Source organism: Chiloscyllium plagiosum, unplaced genomic scaffold (genome assembly GCF_037043375.1).
Source record: "Chiloscyllium plagiosum isolate Xiang-an unplaced genomic scaffold, Cpla_swu_hap1 HiC_scaffold_29, whole genome shotgun sequence".
Taxonomy (NCBI): domain Eukaryota; kingdom Metazoa; phylum Chordata; class Chondrichthyes; order Orectolobiformes; family Hemiscylliidae; genus Chiloscyllium; species Chiloscyllium plagiosum.
The window spans coordinates 54,253,648-54,270,614 of NW_028270167.1; positions in this window are offsets into that span (position 1 = coordinate 54,253,648).

Consider the following 16,967-nt stretch of genomic DNA (forward strand, 5'->3'; position numbering starts at 1 on the left):
CACATCCTTTTTGTAATGTGGCAACCAGGTCTGTAGGCAGTATTCCAAATGTGGGGAACAAAAAGTCTTATACAAGTGTAACATGACCTGGCAACGCTTGTAGTAAATACCCCATTGAATGAAGGAAAGTATGCGATATGCCGTCTTGACCACACTGCTGAACTGCGTTTCCATCTTCAGGGAACAATGGACCTGAACACCCAGAAATCTTTGCGCATCAATTTATCCCAGCACTTTTCAATTTTCTGTATATTTCGCTCTTGAACTAGATCTTCCAAATTGCATCACCTCGCATTTGCCCGGATTGAACTCCAACTGCCATTTCTCTGCCCAACTCTACAATCCATCTATATTGTTCATTATTCTCTGACAGTCCCCTTCACTATCTGCTACTCCACCAACCGTCGTGTCATCTGCAAACTTGCTAATCAGGCCATCTATACTATCGTCCAGATCACTTCTGTATTTCGAAAACAACAGTGGTCCCAGCACGGATCACTGTTGAGCACCACTGGTCACAGGACTCTATTTTCAGAAACTCCCTTCCACTACTCATCTCCATGAACTGTGGCCCAGCTACTTCTCTATCCATCAACTAGTACAGCCAGGACCCTAGGCGACTTCACATTCTCCATCAGCCGACCCTGGGGAACCCTATCAAACGGCTTACTAAAGTCCAAGTATATGACATCTACAGGCCTTCCATCAACAAGCAACTTTGCCACTTCCTCAAAGAGTTCCGTTAATTGGCAAGACATGACTTTACCTGCACAAAACTATGTTGCCTATCACTGACAAGCACATTTTCTTCCAACTGGGAATACATCCTATCCCTCAGTATTTTCACCGGTAGCTTCCTTGCCACTAACATCAGGGTCAACATTCTTAAACAAGGGAACATCATTAGCAATTTTCCAGTCCTTCTGGATTTCACCCGTGTTTAAAGATGCTGCAAAGATGTCTGTTATGGTTCCACCTGTTTCCTCTCCCCCTTCCCTCAGTAATCTGGGATAGATCCCATCCGGATCTGGGGACTTGATGCCTTTTAGAATAGCCAACATTTCCTTATTTCGATTTGACCTAGAGTAATCAAGCATCCATACCTAATCTCAACATTTCTTCTTGGTGAATACCAATACGAAGTACACATTAAGAATCTCACCCATTTTCTCTGACTCCACGCAAAACTTTCCTCCTTTGTCCTTGAGTGGTCCAACCCTTCCTCTAGTTACCTTTTTCCTCCTTATATATTAATAAAAGTCTTTGGGATTTTCCATAACCTTGTTTGCTAAATATATCTCAAGACCCCATTTAGCCCTCTTAATTCCTTGTTTCAGATTTGTCGTACATTGCCGATATTCTTCCCTAGCTTTGTCTAGACCTTATGTACACTTCCATTTTCTTCTAAGCTAGTCTCACAGTTTCACCTATCATCCATGGTTCCCTAATCTTGCCATTCCTACCCCTCATTTCCACAGGAACATATATGACATCAAATCTAATCAACCTCTCCTTAAAAGCTTCCCACGTATCAAATGTGGATTTACCTTCAAACAACTGCTCCCAATCTATATTCCCCAACTTCTGCTGAATTTTGTATAGTTGGCTTCCCCCAATTTTGCACTCTTTCTTTAGGACCACTCTCATCTTTGCCCTTGCGTATTCTAAAACGTATGGAATTGTAATCACTAGTCCGAAATAAATACCCAACTGAAACGTCAACCACATGGCCATGCTAATTTGCCAACAACAAGACAAAAATAGACCCTTCCTGAGTTGTACTATTTACATACCGCTCAAAAACCCCTCCTGGCTGCTCCTTACAAATTCTACTCCATCCAGTCCTCTAATATTAACTGAATCCCAGTCAATGTTGCGAAAACAAAATCGCCTATTACCAAAAAAAACCATGTTGCCCCCACATCTTTCCATGATCTGTGTACATATTTGTACGAGTATCTCACGCTCACTGTTGGGAGGCCTGTAGTACAGCCCCAATATTGTTACTGCACTCTTCCTATTTCTGAACTCTGCCCTTATTGCCTCACTGTTCGAGTCCTCCATCGTGCCCTCCTTCAGCACAGCTGTGGTATCCTCTTTGACCAGACATGCAACTCTTATAACCCTTTTATCTCCCTCTTTATCCAGCCTGAAGCATTGATATCCTGGGATATTTATTTGCCAATCATGCCTTTCCGTCAATCAAGTATAAGTAATAGCAATAATATCAACTCCCAGGTATTAATCCAAGCCCTATTTTATCTGCACATACTACACTTCTTGCATTAAAACAAATGCACCTCTGACAACCTGGCCCTTTGTGCTCATCATCCAATCTCTGCCTACACTTGCCCTTACTCACGCAGACTTCATTATCTATTTCCTTACAGGCTGCAGTTGCTATTTCCTTACTGTCGACGAACCTCCTCATTTGGTTCCCATCCCTCTACGACATTAGTTTAAACCCTCCGAAGCAGCATGAGCAAAAGTACCCCGAAGGACATTGGTTCCATTCTGGCCTAGGTGTAGACTGTCCAATTTGTAATTGTCCCACCTCCCAGATAACCAGTCCCAATGTCCCAATAATCAGAACCCGGAACTCCTGTGTATTCTTTCAATTCTACGCTGACGAGCACGTGGCATTGTTAGCAATCATGAGATTACAACCTCTGAGGTCCTACTTTTTAACTTGGCGCCTATCTCCCTTAATTCTGTTTGTAGGAACTCATACTGATATTTTAAACCTATATCATTGGTGCCTACATGCACCATGAAAACTGGCTGTTCACCATCTCCCTTCAGAATGTTCTGCAGTCAATCCGAGGCATCCTGTCCCTTGCAACTGGAGGGCAACATACCATTCAGGAGTCTAGGCTTCGACCAGAGAAATACCTATCTACTCACTTTCTCATTAAATCCACAAGGACTTAGCCTGTCCAGTATTTTATCCTGCCCTTCTGAACCACAGAACCAGCCATGGTTTTTTTTTTTAACCTGGCTAATGCTGCCTTCCCTGGTGAGCCATCTCTCCCAACAGTATGCAAAACAATATACCTGCTTTGCAGGGTGGTGACTGCAGGGGACACCTGCAGTGACCTCCTGCTCTTTCTCTGCCTTTTGGTCGCCAATTCCCTTTCTTTGTCAGCAATCCTAATCTGTGATGCGATCAGTTCGCTGAATGTGCTACCGACAACTTCCTCTGCTTTGTGAGTGTTCCAAGGTGTGTCCATCCGCAGAGTCATCATCCGGTCTAACAAGAGCTGCAAGTGGGCACGCGTCCTATACTTGAGCAGGGACATCAGCTATGTCACTGAGCTCCCACATTGAGCAAATGGATCATAACATAAATGGCTCTAAGATCTCCTGCCACGTTTACTCGAAAGCTTAACTTGTTCGTAAATTAGATAAATAGAAAAGAAAGGGTTTTTCTTTAACCAATCACAGGATTTAAAAAAAAAGAAGAGAAGCACCTTATCAACACAGTACAGACTCCTTTTATTTTGATAAGAAGTGGAGTTCGAGGTAGGAGACATTACAAGTGTAGTGTCTCTGGTTCAATCGCTGCCCAAATACATCCGTTCATTTGCCTTTCCAGCCAAAAATTCGTCCTCTCCCACTCCACTCCTCGCTGTTACTGCTGCTGCAAATGGAGGCCTGATGCTCGAGGTAAGACCCTTTTTAGTGGGAAATTTAGTGGGAAGTTTGATGATGCATCTCGGGTGGATTTAATGAATAATGCAGGAGACTGAGAACCAGAGCAGCAGGACAGCAAGTGAGCGGAAAGTAGAGTTTACTAGAATAGACAGGTAAGGCCAGTGTAATGACCATGCTGAGTAAAATGTGAGTGGAAACGGATAGGTTCAGTATTATCGGAGATCAAAAAATAAGAATGGAGTGTATGGAAAGTGTTGTATTAAAGGAGGTAAACAAATCCAATCGAACTTATATAAATACCTTGTACCTTTATGCATGGAATATTAGGGTAAAAATGAATGAGCTGACAGCACAAACAAATATAATAAGATATGGCATGGTGGGGCTTGCAGGAAAGTGGTTACTGGAAGGTCAGTGATGGGAAGTGACATGTCCAAGGGTACTCATATTCAGACAAGAAGGAACAGCAGGTTGAGTTACTGCATTGATTAAGAATAATATCAAGACTGCATTAAGAAATGACATTAGCACAAGATGACAAATCAGGTTGGATCCAAATAAAGCACATGGAACGAAATCTGTGTCCAGGAGTAATTTCATTCCCCCATCCTCCAAATATACTTTCAAAAACCAGGGAATAACAATGGCTTGTGAGAAGGGCACAAGGTTAGGCAATCTGTGTATGCATATTGACCCGATTAATCAATTTGGCAAGTATAGCCTCAAATAACGATTCCCAGAATGTATGAGGGATGGTTTCTTAGAACAACAAGTCATGGAAACCAACCAGAGAACTGGCTTTTAGATTTGGTGTGAATAATGAGGAAGGAGTGATAAATTATCTGATAGTAGAGGATCCTCTTGGAAAGAGTGATCATAATATAGTGGAGTTTCAAAGTCAGAATCAAAGATTGAAGACAGAGTCATTTGCGAGAGTTTTAGTGTCGGGCAATGATAATTATACAGGCCTGACGAAGGATGGGCCTGAGTGCACTCGGAAAAAAAATCATTAAAGGGCAGAATATTTGAAGAACAGTAGCAAATATTTAGGAAGATAGTAAAAACACATCAATTAAAGTTAATTCCTGAGTGGAAGAGTAATTCTGAAAAGATAAAACGTCATCCATACCTAACAAAGAAGACTATGATAAGATGAAACACATGTCCTGGTGGTATTATCGCCAAATGCTGATCAGCGATCCAGCTAAGGTTCTGGGAACTCGGGTTCAAATGTCGCCATGGCGGATGCTGGAATCTAAATTCAACATAAATCTGCAATTAAGCTTTACAGTTTAATGGTGAGATCACTTTCACTTCAAAATTGTGTCTCCTTCTTAGAACATAGAACATTACAGCACAGTACAGGCCCTTCGGCCCTCGATGTTGCGCCGACCTGTCATACCAATCTGAAGCCCATCCAACATACACTATTCCATGTACGTCCATATGCTTCTCCAATGACGACTTAAACGTACTTAAAATTCGTGAATCGACTACCGTTGCAGGCAAAGCAGTCCATTGCCTTACTACTCTCTGAATAAAGAAACTACCTATGACATCTATCCTATATCTATCACCCCTCAATTAAAGCTATGCCCCTTCATGCTCACGGTCACCATACTTGGAAAAAGGCTCTCCCTGTCCACCCTATCTTACCCACTGATTATCTTGTATGGCTCTGTTAATTCACCTCTCAACCTTCTTCTCTCTAACGAAAACAGCCTCAAGTCTCTCAGAATTTCCTCGTAAGACCTTCACTCCACACCAGGAAACATCCTAGTAAATCTTCTCTGAACCCTTTCCAAACCTTCCACATCCTTCTTATAATGCGGTGACCAGAACTGTACACAATACTGCAAGTGCGGCCGCATCAAAGTTTTGTACAGCTGTAGCATAACCTCATGGTTCCGGAACTTGATCCCTCCATTAATAAAAGCTAAAACACTGTATGCCTTCTTAACAACCCTGTCAACCTGGGTGGCAACTTTCAAGGATCTGTGCAGCTGGACACCGAGATCTCTCTGCTCATCTACACTACCAAGAATCTTACCATTATTCTAGTACTTTGCATTCCGGTTACTCCAACCAAAGTGAATCAGCTCACACTTATGCGCATTAAACTCCATTTGCCACCACTCAACCCAGCTCTGCAGCTTATCTATGTCTCTCTGTAACGTACAACATCCTTCGTCACTATCCACAACTCCACCGACCTTAGCACCGTCTGCAAATTTATTAATTCACTCTTCTACATCCTCATCCAGGACATTTATAAAAATTACGAACAGCAGTAGACCCAACGCCGAACCTTGCGGTACACCACTGATAACTGGACTCCAGGATGAACATTTCCCATCAACTACCAACCTCTGTCTTCTTTCAGCAAGCTAATTATTGATACAAACTGCTATATCTCCCACAATTCCATTGTTCCGCTTTTTATACAATAGCCGACTCTGGGGACCTTATCGAACGCATTGCTGAAATCCATATACATAACATCAACTGGTTTACTCTCATCTACCTGTTTGTTCACCTTCTCAAAGAACTCAATAATGTTTGTGAGGCATGACCTACCCTTCACAAAACCGTGCTGCCTATCCCTAATGTAATTATTCTTTTCTAGATTATTTTAAATCCTATCTCTTACAACCTTTTCCAACACTTTACCAACAACTGAAGTAAGGTTCATTGGTCTATAATTACCAGGGTTGTCTCTACTCCCCTTCTTGAACATGGGAACCACGTTTGCTATCCTCCAGTCTTCTGGCACTATTCCTGTAAACAATGACGATTTAAAGATCAATGCCAAAGGCTCGGCAATCGCCAGAGGACTTCCCAGAGGATCATATGATAAACCCCATCTGGCCCAGTTGACATATCTATTTTCACGCTCTGCCGGATTGCCAATACCTCCTCCTTGTGAACCTCAATCCCACCTAGTCTAGTAGCCTGTATCTCAGTATTCTCCCCGACAACATTGTCGTTTTCGAGAGTGAATTCTGTCGAAAAATATTCATTCGTGCTTCCCCTATCTCCTCTGACTCCACACAAAATTTCGCACTACTTCCTTGATTGGCCCTAATCTTACTGTCGTCATTCTTTTATTCCTTAAATTCCTATCGAAAGCCTTAGTGTTTACACTGATTCTATCCGTTAACAACTTCTCATGTCTCCTTCTGGCTCTTCTAAGCTCTATCATTAGGTCTTTCCTGGCTGCCTTGTAACCCTCAAGCGCCTTAACTTAGCCTTCACATCTCATCCTAACATAAACCTTCTTCTTCCTCTTGACCAGAGATTCCACTTCCTTCGTCCACCACAGCTCCCGCGCTCTACAGCTTCCTCCATGCCTGACAGTTACATATTTATCTAGGACACACGGGAGGTTTTACTTGAATAAGCTCCATATTTCTAATGTGCTCATTCCCTGCAGTTTCCCTCACCATCATATGCTTCCTAAATCTTGCCTAATCGTATTGTAATTGTCTTTCCCCCAGCTGTAACTCTTGCCCAGTGCTATACACCTATCCCTTTCTATCACGAAAGTAAACATAACGTAAGTGTGATCGCTGTCACCAAAGTGCTCACCTACTTCCTAGTCTAACACCTGGCCGGGCTCATTACCCAGTGCCAAATCTAATGTGGCTTTACCCCTTGTTAGCCTCTCTACATACAGTGTCAGGAAGCCCTCCTGCACACACTGGACAAAAACTGACCTATCTGTAGTAGTCGTACTATCGTGTTCCCAGTCAATATTTGGAAAGTTGAAGTCCCCCATGACAACTACCCTGTCTCTCTCACTCCTATCGAGAATCATCTTTGCTATCCTTTCCTCTACATCTCTGGGACTATTCGGAGGCCTAGAAAACTTCCAACAGGGTGACCTGCTTTCCTGTTTCTAACCTCAGCCCATACTACCTCCGTTGACGAGTCCCCAAACATCCTTTCTGCAACTGTGATAGTGTCTTTGACCAACAATGCCTCACCCCCCTTTTACCATCTTCTCCCTTCTTACTGAAACATCTAAATTCTGCAACCTGCAACAACTATTCCTGTCCCTGCTCTATCCATCTCTCCTAATGGCCACAACATCGAAGTCCCAGGTATTAATCCATGCTGCAAGTTCTGGATGCTCCTGGCGTTGACGTCGACACACTTCAAATCAACTTCTTGCTTGATGGAGCCATTCTGTGTCCCTGACACTTGATTTTGGAACTCCGTACTTTCAACCTTTTCTATACACGAACTTCAATTTTGGTTCCCATCCCCTTGCTTTTTAGTTTAAACCCACCCCAATAGCCTTAGCGAAATTCCCCCAAGGATATTGGTATCCCTCTGATTCAGATGAAGACCATCCTGCTTAGAGAGGTCCCAACTACCCCAGAAAGAGCCCCAATTATCCAAGAATCCAAAACCCTTCCTCCTGCACCATCCCTGTAGCCACGTATTCAACTTCTCTCTCTCCCTATTCCTGCCTCACTATCACGTGGCACGGGCAACAAACCAGAGACAACAACACTTTTCATCATAGCTCTAAGCTTCCATCCTAGCTCTCTGAATTTCTGCCTTTAATTCCCATCACTCTTCCTACCTATGTCGTTGGTGCCCAAGTGGACCACGACTTGGGGCTGCTCCCCCACCCCCTTAAGGATCCCAAAAACACGATCAGAGAGATCATGAACACTGGCACCTGGGAGGCAACACACCAACCGCGAGTCTCTCTCGCGCCCCCAGAACCTCCTATCTGTCCCCCTAACTATGGAGTCCCCAATGGCTGCTGCTCTGCTCCTCTTCCCCCTTTGCTTCGAGCAGCAGGGACAGACTCTATGTCAAAGTTGTCTGTTTTCCCCTGGTAAGTCCCCCCCCCCAACATTATCTAAAACGGTATACTTATGTTTGTGGGGAATGGCCACATGGGATGCCTGTACTGCCTGCCGGTTCCCTTTCTGTCTCCTGACTGTAACCCATCTACCTTTGTCTTGTACGGTAGGAGTGACTACCTCCCTGTAACTCCTCTTAATACCTCCCTCTGCCTCCCGAATGATCCGAAGGTCATCCAGCTCCAGCTCCACTTCCCTCACGCGGTTTTCTAAGAGGAGCACTTCCCGCAGATGTAGTCAGCAGGGACACTAGTGGTGACCTTTCCCTCCCACATTTTGCAGGAGGAACATTCAGCTGCAATACCCTCCATTCGAACTATTCTAAATTCCCAAAGAGACTGTTGAAAAAATAAGGAATATAAATTAAACTCGTTACCTTCGAATCTGGCACACAGAACCTTTTTTTTGGTTAGAGGAGGAGGCTGAATGGGGGACACTACCTGAGTAGTGTTTCAGGTAACGCAACCACATAAACATATGACTTCCCAGAAGTCCTTCACTTCTCCCTCACACCTTTCAACAAATGGAGGCCCGACCCGAGGTAAGTCCCTGATTGAGCACTCGAGTAAGGGGAAGAGCTGCTCTTTGTTCAAACTGTCCATAAACTTCATATTCAGAAATACCTCAATCATGAAGCCGTCTCAACCTCCTCTGCTTCAAAAACATTTAACCCCTCATCATAGCTTGAGTACTCTCTCTTGTCTTTTTACTTCTGAAATGTATCACATCGCATTTATCAGTCAAATCTCATCAGCCATTGATCCAGCCACATGAAAAAAACATTTATATCATCTTTCAACTAAGAATTTCCTCCTCACTGTGAACCACCCACCTAATATTTGTGTCATCCACAACATTATTTATCATTCCCCCAACATCCATCCCTCACATTCTCATCATCATCACCATTTATGAGGCTCACAGATAAGACTTGTTTTATTTCTCCTGTTTTTCATATTTTGTTCAAAGAAGAGGAATTAAGATTCCCAATCGCTTGTTCTTCCTATTTTGATGAATTTACGGTGTGATGCAGTTGAGGTCTTTTTATGAGAGAGCCACAGATTTTTTTTTTTTGGACATGGAGCTGAATTATCCTTTTATTCTATTCTTCTCTATATGTTTTAATCCTAAGGCTTGCTTGTGTTTAACATTGGACTAGGTTGAACTGACTTCCTCTGTAATATTTGTATTTGACTTGGACCTAGATAATGTTCTTTGGAACGTTCCGTGCTGAATGTCCTTCAGAGCTGAAGGAAATTTTCATCTGCAGGATGGACACAGACTCATATGATTGTTTGAAAGATCTGGAGAGATAAGAATAATGATTCAATTAGATGCTGCACACACACACAGTAGGAGATCAAATCATATCGGCAAGCCTATTTGAATTGGAAGCAGATTATTAGAACATATGCCCACTCTTCTTCAAACTGTAAAAATAAAGGATGAAGAAATGTTCTTAGAGCAGAATGGATCTTACAGATGCTCCTGGGATTGCAGGCATAGTTAAAGAGTTATTGTAGTTTTTTTGCATTTAATGCAATTCATATAGTTTATTAATATAAGATTTTTTTCCATTTTGTTTATTAACATTCAAAAACAAACAAAAAAAACCCAAAAAAAATCACACGGTAATTGTTTTAACGGGCTTTTTAAGGTGCTCTACAAAAACAAAATAGGAGAATCTACATATGTTTCAAAAGGCTTCCTTTTTAAAAAATGCAGAAGTATTCTTTGTTTCAAAACCTAAAGTCTATTTTTATAGATATTTTTATTGAAAATTTAACAGTTTTACAAGTTTACAAAAATAAAAATAAAAATCCCAAGTATAAACATTGATATAAAACTTAAATAAATAATATCCAAAATTTAACAAAAGAAAAATACCGAAAGAAAAAAAACAAAACTCAACTCACTACTAATCCAACCAACAACTAACCAGCGTGTACAATTAAGTCTCTTACATTATTCAGATAAGAAAAAGAAAATAAAACCAACGGAGAACACAAACATTGGGTAGTGAGATACATGCTCAGAATGTATCAACATCAAATGTAACAAAACCCGCATTCGCGCAGGATTCTTCTCCCAAGGGGCCCTGGACCAGCCAGGTTCGCCACCTCAATTAAATAAAAGCCCTTGTTCGGATGGCCGAAATATCTGTATTTATATAATTCGAGAAGGGCTGCCATATTTTATGGAATAATTTGATCTTTTGGTGCATCATATTTGTGAGGAAGTCAAAGGGAATACATTCCATAATTAATCTGTGCCAATTTGAAAGTCCAGGGGGACCCTCAGCCACCCAGTTTACCAAAATATTTTTCCTTGCACAGAAAGAGAAAATAGAAAATAATCTCTTCCCGTGCATATCCGGGGGTGGGGGGTAAAGTCGAAAAGCCCAAAAGGAGAGATACAGGGTGCACTCTATTTTCCGTTCCAAAGATTTCTGTCAGAGCACTTGCTACTTTAGTCCAATATTTACGGATCTTATGACAAGTCCATAGGCAATGTACAAGAGTGCCCACCTCTATTTTACATTTGGGACACATTGGAGATGCTCCTGCTTTAAATGTTGCCAATCGATCCGGTGCTATATGGGCCCTATGAAGTATCTTCAGCTGAATAGCCTGAGTTCTGTTGCAGATGGTGATTTTTCTGGCGTTTTCCCACATGTCATTCCACGTTTCTATAGAGATTTGTAGTCCCAAATCCTGATCCCATGTTTTCAGCAGATTGTCAATATCTCCCGATACTTCATCATGTAGTAAATGATAAATAGTACTGATGGAAACTAGCCCCATTGGCCGTAGCACTCTACATTCTCTATCTGATTTATAAAGACTATCTAGTAATGTAGTCTTCTTCTGCATGTAATATCGAATTTGTAAGTATCGAAAGAGGTCTCCATTCGGTAATCCGATTTCTGACGCAGCTGTTCAAAAGACATTAGGACCACTTCTTTAAATAGATCCCCTAAACAAGAGATACACCTAGATCTCCAGAGTTTGAAAGTGGCATCTGTAAATGCCGGTTGAAATCCCCATGCTCCCACTATCGGAGCACAGGGGGATGTTTTATGTGAGTTGCCCTCATTTTGCCGCATTATATTCCAAGCTTTAATTTTGTTTAGTATTATACGGTTTTTGAAGTGATCTGTAATGATTTTCCTCTTGTCTGAAAATAAAAGGTTAATAAGTGGGCATTTTACTTGAGAATCCTCGATGTCCAGCCAGATTGATTGTGGATCAGACAAGACCCAATCAGCTATGTAATTTAATAGGGAACTTAACTGATATTTCCTAAAATCTGGGAAGTCCAATCCTCCCCTTGCCTTTGGAAACTGTAGCTTCTTCAGGTTAATGAGGGGCCGTCTATGATTCCAGATAAAGGGACCCAACTAGCCATATAATTTACGTAGAGCCAGCCTCGGCAGCATCACCGGAAGCATTCTCATAGGATATAGGAGATGGGGCAGGACATTAATTTTAATTAGTGCTATTCTACCTAGCCAGGAAATTGGAAGGTCTCCCCATCGCTGGAGGTCCTGCCTTATCCTTTCCGGTAAATGCACAAAGTTAGCCTTGTATAACTGACCAAATACTGGGGTAATAAAAATGCATAAATATAAGAAACCCTCCAGGGACAACCGAAAGGGAAAGTGGGATCCATCCACCAAGTGGGGTATCCTAGCAAGTCCACCCATTGGCATAGACTCCGATTTTGAGAAATTAATTTTATAGACTGAGAATGCACTAAATATATTAATAACTTGGATTAAGCGAGGTACGGACATCAGAGGATTACTGAGGAATAGGAGAACATCATCTGCATAAAGGGTAATTTTATGTTTACCTGTACCAATCCTCGGGGCCGTTATATTAGGGTCAGCCCGTATGGCTTCTGCTAGTGGCTCAATTTATAGTGTAAATAGCAATGGCGAGAGAGGACATCCTTGACGGCAGCCCCTATCCACACTGAAGTTATTCGAGCCTAATCCATTGGTAATCAGTGTTGAGACCCATTTGGTCAACACCTTTCCAACGCCAAACCTTTCCAATGTGCAAAATAAATATGACCATTCAACTCTATCAAATTCCTTTTTCGCGTCTATGAGACTACTACTCCTGGTATCTTTCCCTGATGGCAGGCTTGAATCATATTTAAGACCCTTCTAACATTATTGGATGATCTACGGCCCTTAATGAACACCGTCTGATCCTCCTTTATGATATGTGGCAATACCCTTTCTAGCCTCAATGCTAATGTTTTAGAGAGGATTTTAAAATCTACATTTAGCAAAGATGTATGACGCACAATCTTCTGGATTCTTTCCTTTTTTAAGGATAAGAGAGATATTTGCCTCTTTCAGCGAAGGTGGGAGATAGCCCCGACTGTATGAGTAGTTATACATGTCCGTAAGTAGACCAGCCAATATTTCTGTACATTCTTTATAGAATTCAGCCTGAAAACCATCTGGGCCAGGTGCCTTACCGCTCTGAAGTTGCCTGATTGCGTCAAGCATTTATTGGATTGTTAGGGGAACATTCAAGACCGATACCTGTTCCAGAGTTAGGTCCAGATTGCATCCTCCTAGTCCTGTCTTCACAATTCTGCGATTTATGTTAATCAGAATATAAAATTTTCTAAAGATTAAGTTAATCCTTTTATGAACATGAGTCAAAATACCCGGACTTTCCTTGATAGACGTGATAGTTTGCAGGGCCTTCTTTTTCTTTGCAAGAAATGCTAAGTATCTACCTGGTTGATCGTCAAATCGAAATATTATTTGTCAAATCAAAAATTTGTTTTGCAAATAATATTTCCCTCTCAGCAGTGTGGGTAAGTGTGGTGTTTAGAGCTGTCCTAAGGGCCGTAATCCTTTGGAATTTAATAATAGAAGGTCTGTCAGCGTATGCTGTTTCAGCCGCTTTAAAGCGAGCTTCAAGCAGACGCTGTTGTTCTCCCTTATTTTTTTTTTTCTGGGTTGCTAAGTATGAGATGATCAAACTTCGCGCGTAAGCTTTGATGGTCTCCCACATCATTGATGGGTTGCTAGCCGTACCTAAATTAATTTCTAAAAAAGTTTTAAATGCTTGAGAGAAGTACCTTACAAATTTACTATCTGTCATCAGGAAGGGGTCCATACACCAAAGCCGGGGGAATGTCTCATTGTTCCTCGCCTTGATTTCCAGAAATTCAGCAGCGTGATCGGAAATTGCTATATTGCCCATTATACAGGATGATATGGAATTTTTAAAAATCGAAGGGACAAAAATCATATCGATTCTGGTATGGCATTTATGTGGATTGGAGTAAAAAGAAAAATATCTGCCCTGTGGATGAAGGCATCTCCATACATCTACTAGTCCTAATTCTTTGTTCAGATACATCAATAGTCTAGATCTGGGAGATACTCTTGCAGTAATCTTGGAAATTCTATCTATTTCCGGATCGATCCATAATAGAATTAAAGTCCTATTATGACGAGCACCGTGAGGCATCAATTTTGAGAAGGCTTCCGTTATAAATGTAAAAGGATGTGCTGGGGGCAAAACAAATTTAAAATCCAATATTCCTCTCCATTTAGAAGAGCTTTAATCAGAATATATCATCCAGATTCGTCTTTTGTCTGATTTAGGATTTTGAAAGGGAAATTCTTCCGAATAAGAATAATAACTCCCTTGCTTTTTGAGCTAAAAGAAGATAAAAAGGCCTGATCAAATCCACCCTGTCGTAATTTCAAGTGTTCTTTATCCAATACGTGTGTATCCTGTAGGAGAGCTATATCACCAATTTCTTTCTTGATGTTTGATAATATTTTCTTCCTTTTGACTGGTGAATTACTCCCCTTGACATTCAAGGTGCACCAATTAACCGATCGATCAACCATAAACGTCCGGGCAAATCCGAGACCCCTCGGGTGGGGAAACCCTATCCAGAACATCCTGAGCATGGAGCATATAAAATTCACAAAAATAAAGGCTCTCTAATACACTCACAGCAGTATAATAAAAAACATTCTAAATTAAACAAAACGTATTTAAATGTAGATTCTCCCCCTTGTTCCCAGGGTGCATTACTTCCTTTCCAAAGGTCCATCATATCCTCTCCCAACCAGTGCCCCACCCTTGACTCAGGCGCTCCTCAATAGGATGAAGAAAATTCACATATATTGCAGAGCTAGAGTTAACAGTGAGCATCCTACCCCCCACCACCCACACCAACACCTGGATATATTTTGTAATGTTAATACCATGTGTAAACATATATAATTATAAAATTACAACCTCAACAAGTATAAATTAAATATAATAATACAAAATAACAAGAGAAAACAACCCCGCTCCTAGGGACATTTGTAAAATAGAGTGTGGTAACTACCTCTCCCCACCAACAATAACTAGATCCCCCAGCCTATATATATATATATATATATATATATATATATATATATATATATATATATATATATATGTTGTATGTGTGTGTGTGTATATATATATATATACACTTATATATATAATAAAAAAGAAGAACAAGGGGGGAGAAAATCGTTAAGTAGAGAACAAATAAATAAATCCCTCTCCCCAACCCCTAGAAAATAATCAACAGTCAGGTAAAAAAGAAGATGAATATATATAAAAAAGGGAGGGCTGATGTAAACCGGAGTGGGGGGAAAGCAAACCAACATCGGTTATCTCTTACAATTTATCTAAGAGAGTCAAAAAATTCCTTGGTCTTTTCCGGCGATCCGAAGTTATACACGGATCCTTCATGAGTAAAGCGTAGCGTCGCTGGGTAGCGTAAGGAGCACTGAATATATAAGTCCCTTAAACACTTCTTCGCCTCATCGAACACCTTCCTCTTTTGGATCAGAGCTGGGGAAAAGTCCTGGAATAACATGACTTTGGATACTTTATAGATCATGGCTTGAGGATCTTTTCCAAGATTTTTGAAGGCTTCTAAGAGTATCTGCCTCTCCCTCTTGCTCTGCAGCTGGAACAGGACCGGGTGGGGCCGTTGGTTTGAGCCGGGCCCGCGTATTGCAACCCGGCAGGCCCATTCCACCCTTACCTGGCCTGATCCAGCGTCCAGATTTAAAAGCTTTGGAAGCCACTGTTCGAGAAACGCTGTAAGCTCGCCTTCCTCTTGCCGTTCGTGAAGGCCCAGCAAACGAACATTTTTCCGATGACCTCGATTGTCGAGGCCGTCAATGTGATTCTCTAAGGTCCAGACTCACTGTTCGAGAGTTCGGACCCGATCCACGGCCGATTGTGCTGTAGTTTCGGAGGTTGCGGTCTTTAGCTCCGCCCCTCCGACTCGACGCTCGATTTCCTTAATGTGTCAGTCGTGCTTTTGCAGCGCGGCCGAGAGTGAGTCCCATCGGCTTCAGGATTCTTCAATTAAAGCGTCGATCTTCGCATCCAGTTTGGAGATGATTTCCACGAGGCTTGCCACCATAGGTAACTCCCCCGGGGCGGCTGCGGAAGCCTCTGCTGCAACTGGAGAGAGTGGGGGAGGGGCTCCTGCTTGCTGAGAGCTGCGGGCTCCCTTCCCTTTAGTCATTTTTACTGAAGATCAAATTGTTTAAATTCAATACGAAACAACTAATTACATTAAGTGAAAGTTATTTTAAAGGATTTGTTGAGTGTGGTGGGGTTGCGCGACCCACTTTGCCCAAGTCTTGGGGGCAGCACTGTCGACTCAGATTTGCTGGGTCGTCGCCATCTTGGATCTCTCAAAGTCTATTTTTAAATGGGAAAATGTGCAAAAATTCTGGAAAGTCCTACACGCATTCAGCTCTGGAGAAGACGTTCCTTCTTCGAGGAATGTATTGAAGAGGAATCTTTTTGTTGAGTTAATTTTCTAAACAGTTGATTATTTTTGTATGTTTGATATGTATACAGATATATGTTTCTATTTTAATGTCGTGAAAAACTCTGTTAATAGGTATAATGTTATTAAGGCCATATGTAAGGTAGAGAGGGAGATGGCTGGAAGTTATTATCCAGAAAAATAAGTCAGATAGACGAGTGACTGTCAGGCAAGGTAAGAAGAGAGTTCAAAAATCTCTGGTGGCTATTCCTCTATCAAACAGGTGTTCAGTTTTTGGAACTGTTGAAGGGGATAGTCTCTCTGAGGAAAATGGAAGAGCCATCGGTTAGTGGACTGTTGGAACAATTCTTAGGTTAGGCAGCGATTGAGAAGATTTAGTGTGATAATTGCAACAGGGGATTCTCCTGCCAGGGGCATAAACAGGAGATTCTGTGGCAGTGAGCAAAACTTTGGGATGGTTTATTGGTTTCCCGGTGCTCGGATTAAGAACATCTCTGTAAGTTTCAAGCATATTGTGAAAGGTGTGATTTAGAAGCCAGAAATTATCGTATATATTGGTATGAATGACATTTTTGGGAGAAGATTAAAAAAGTC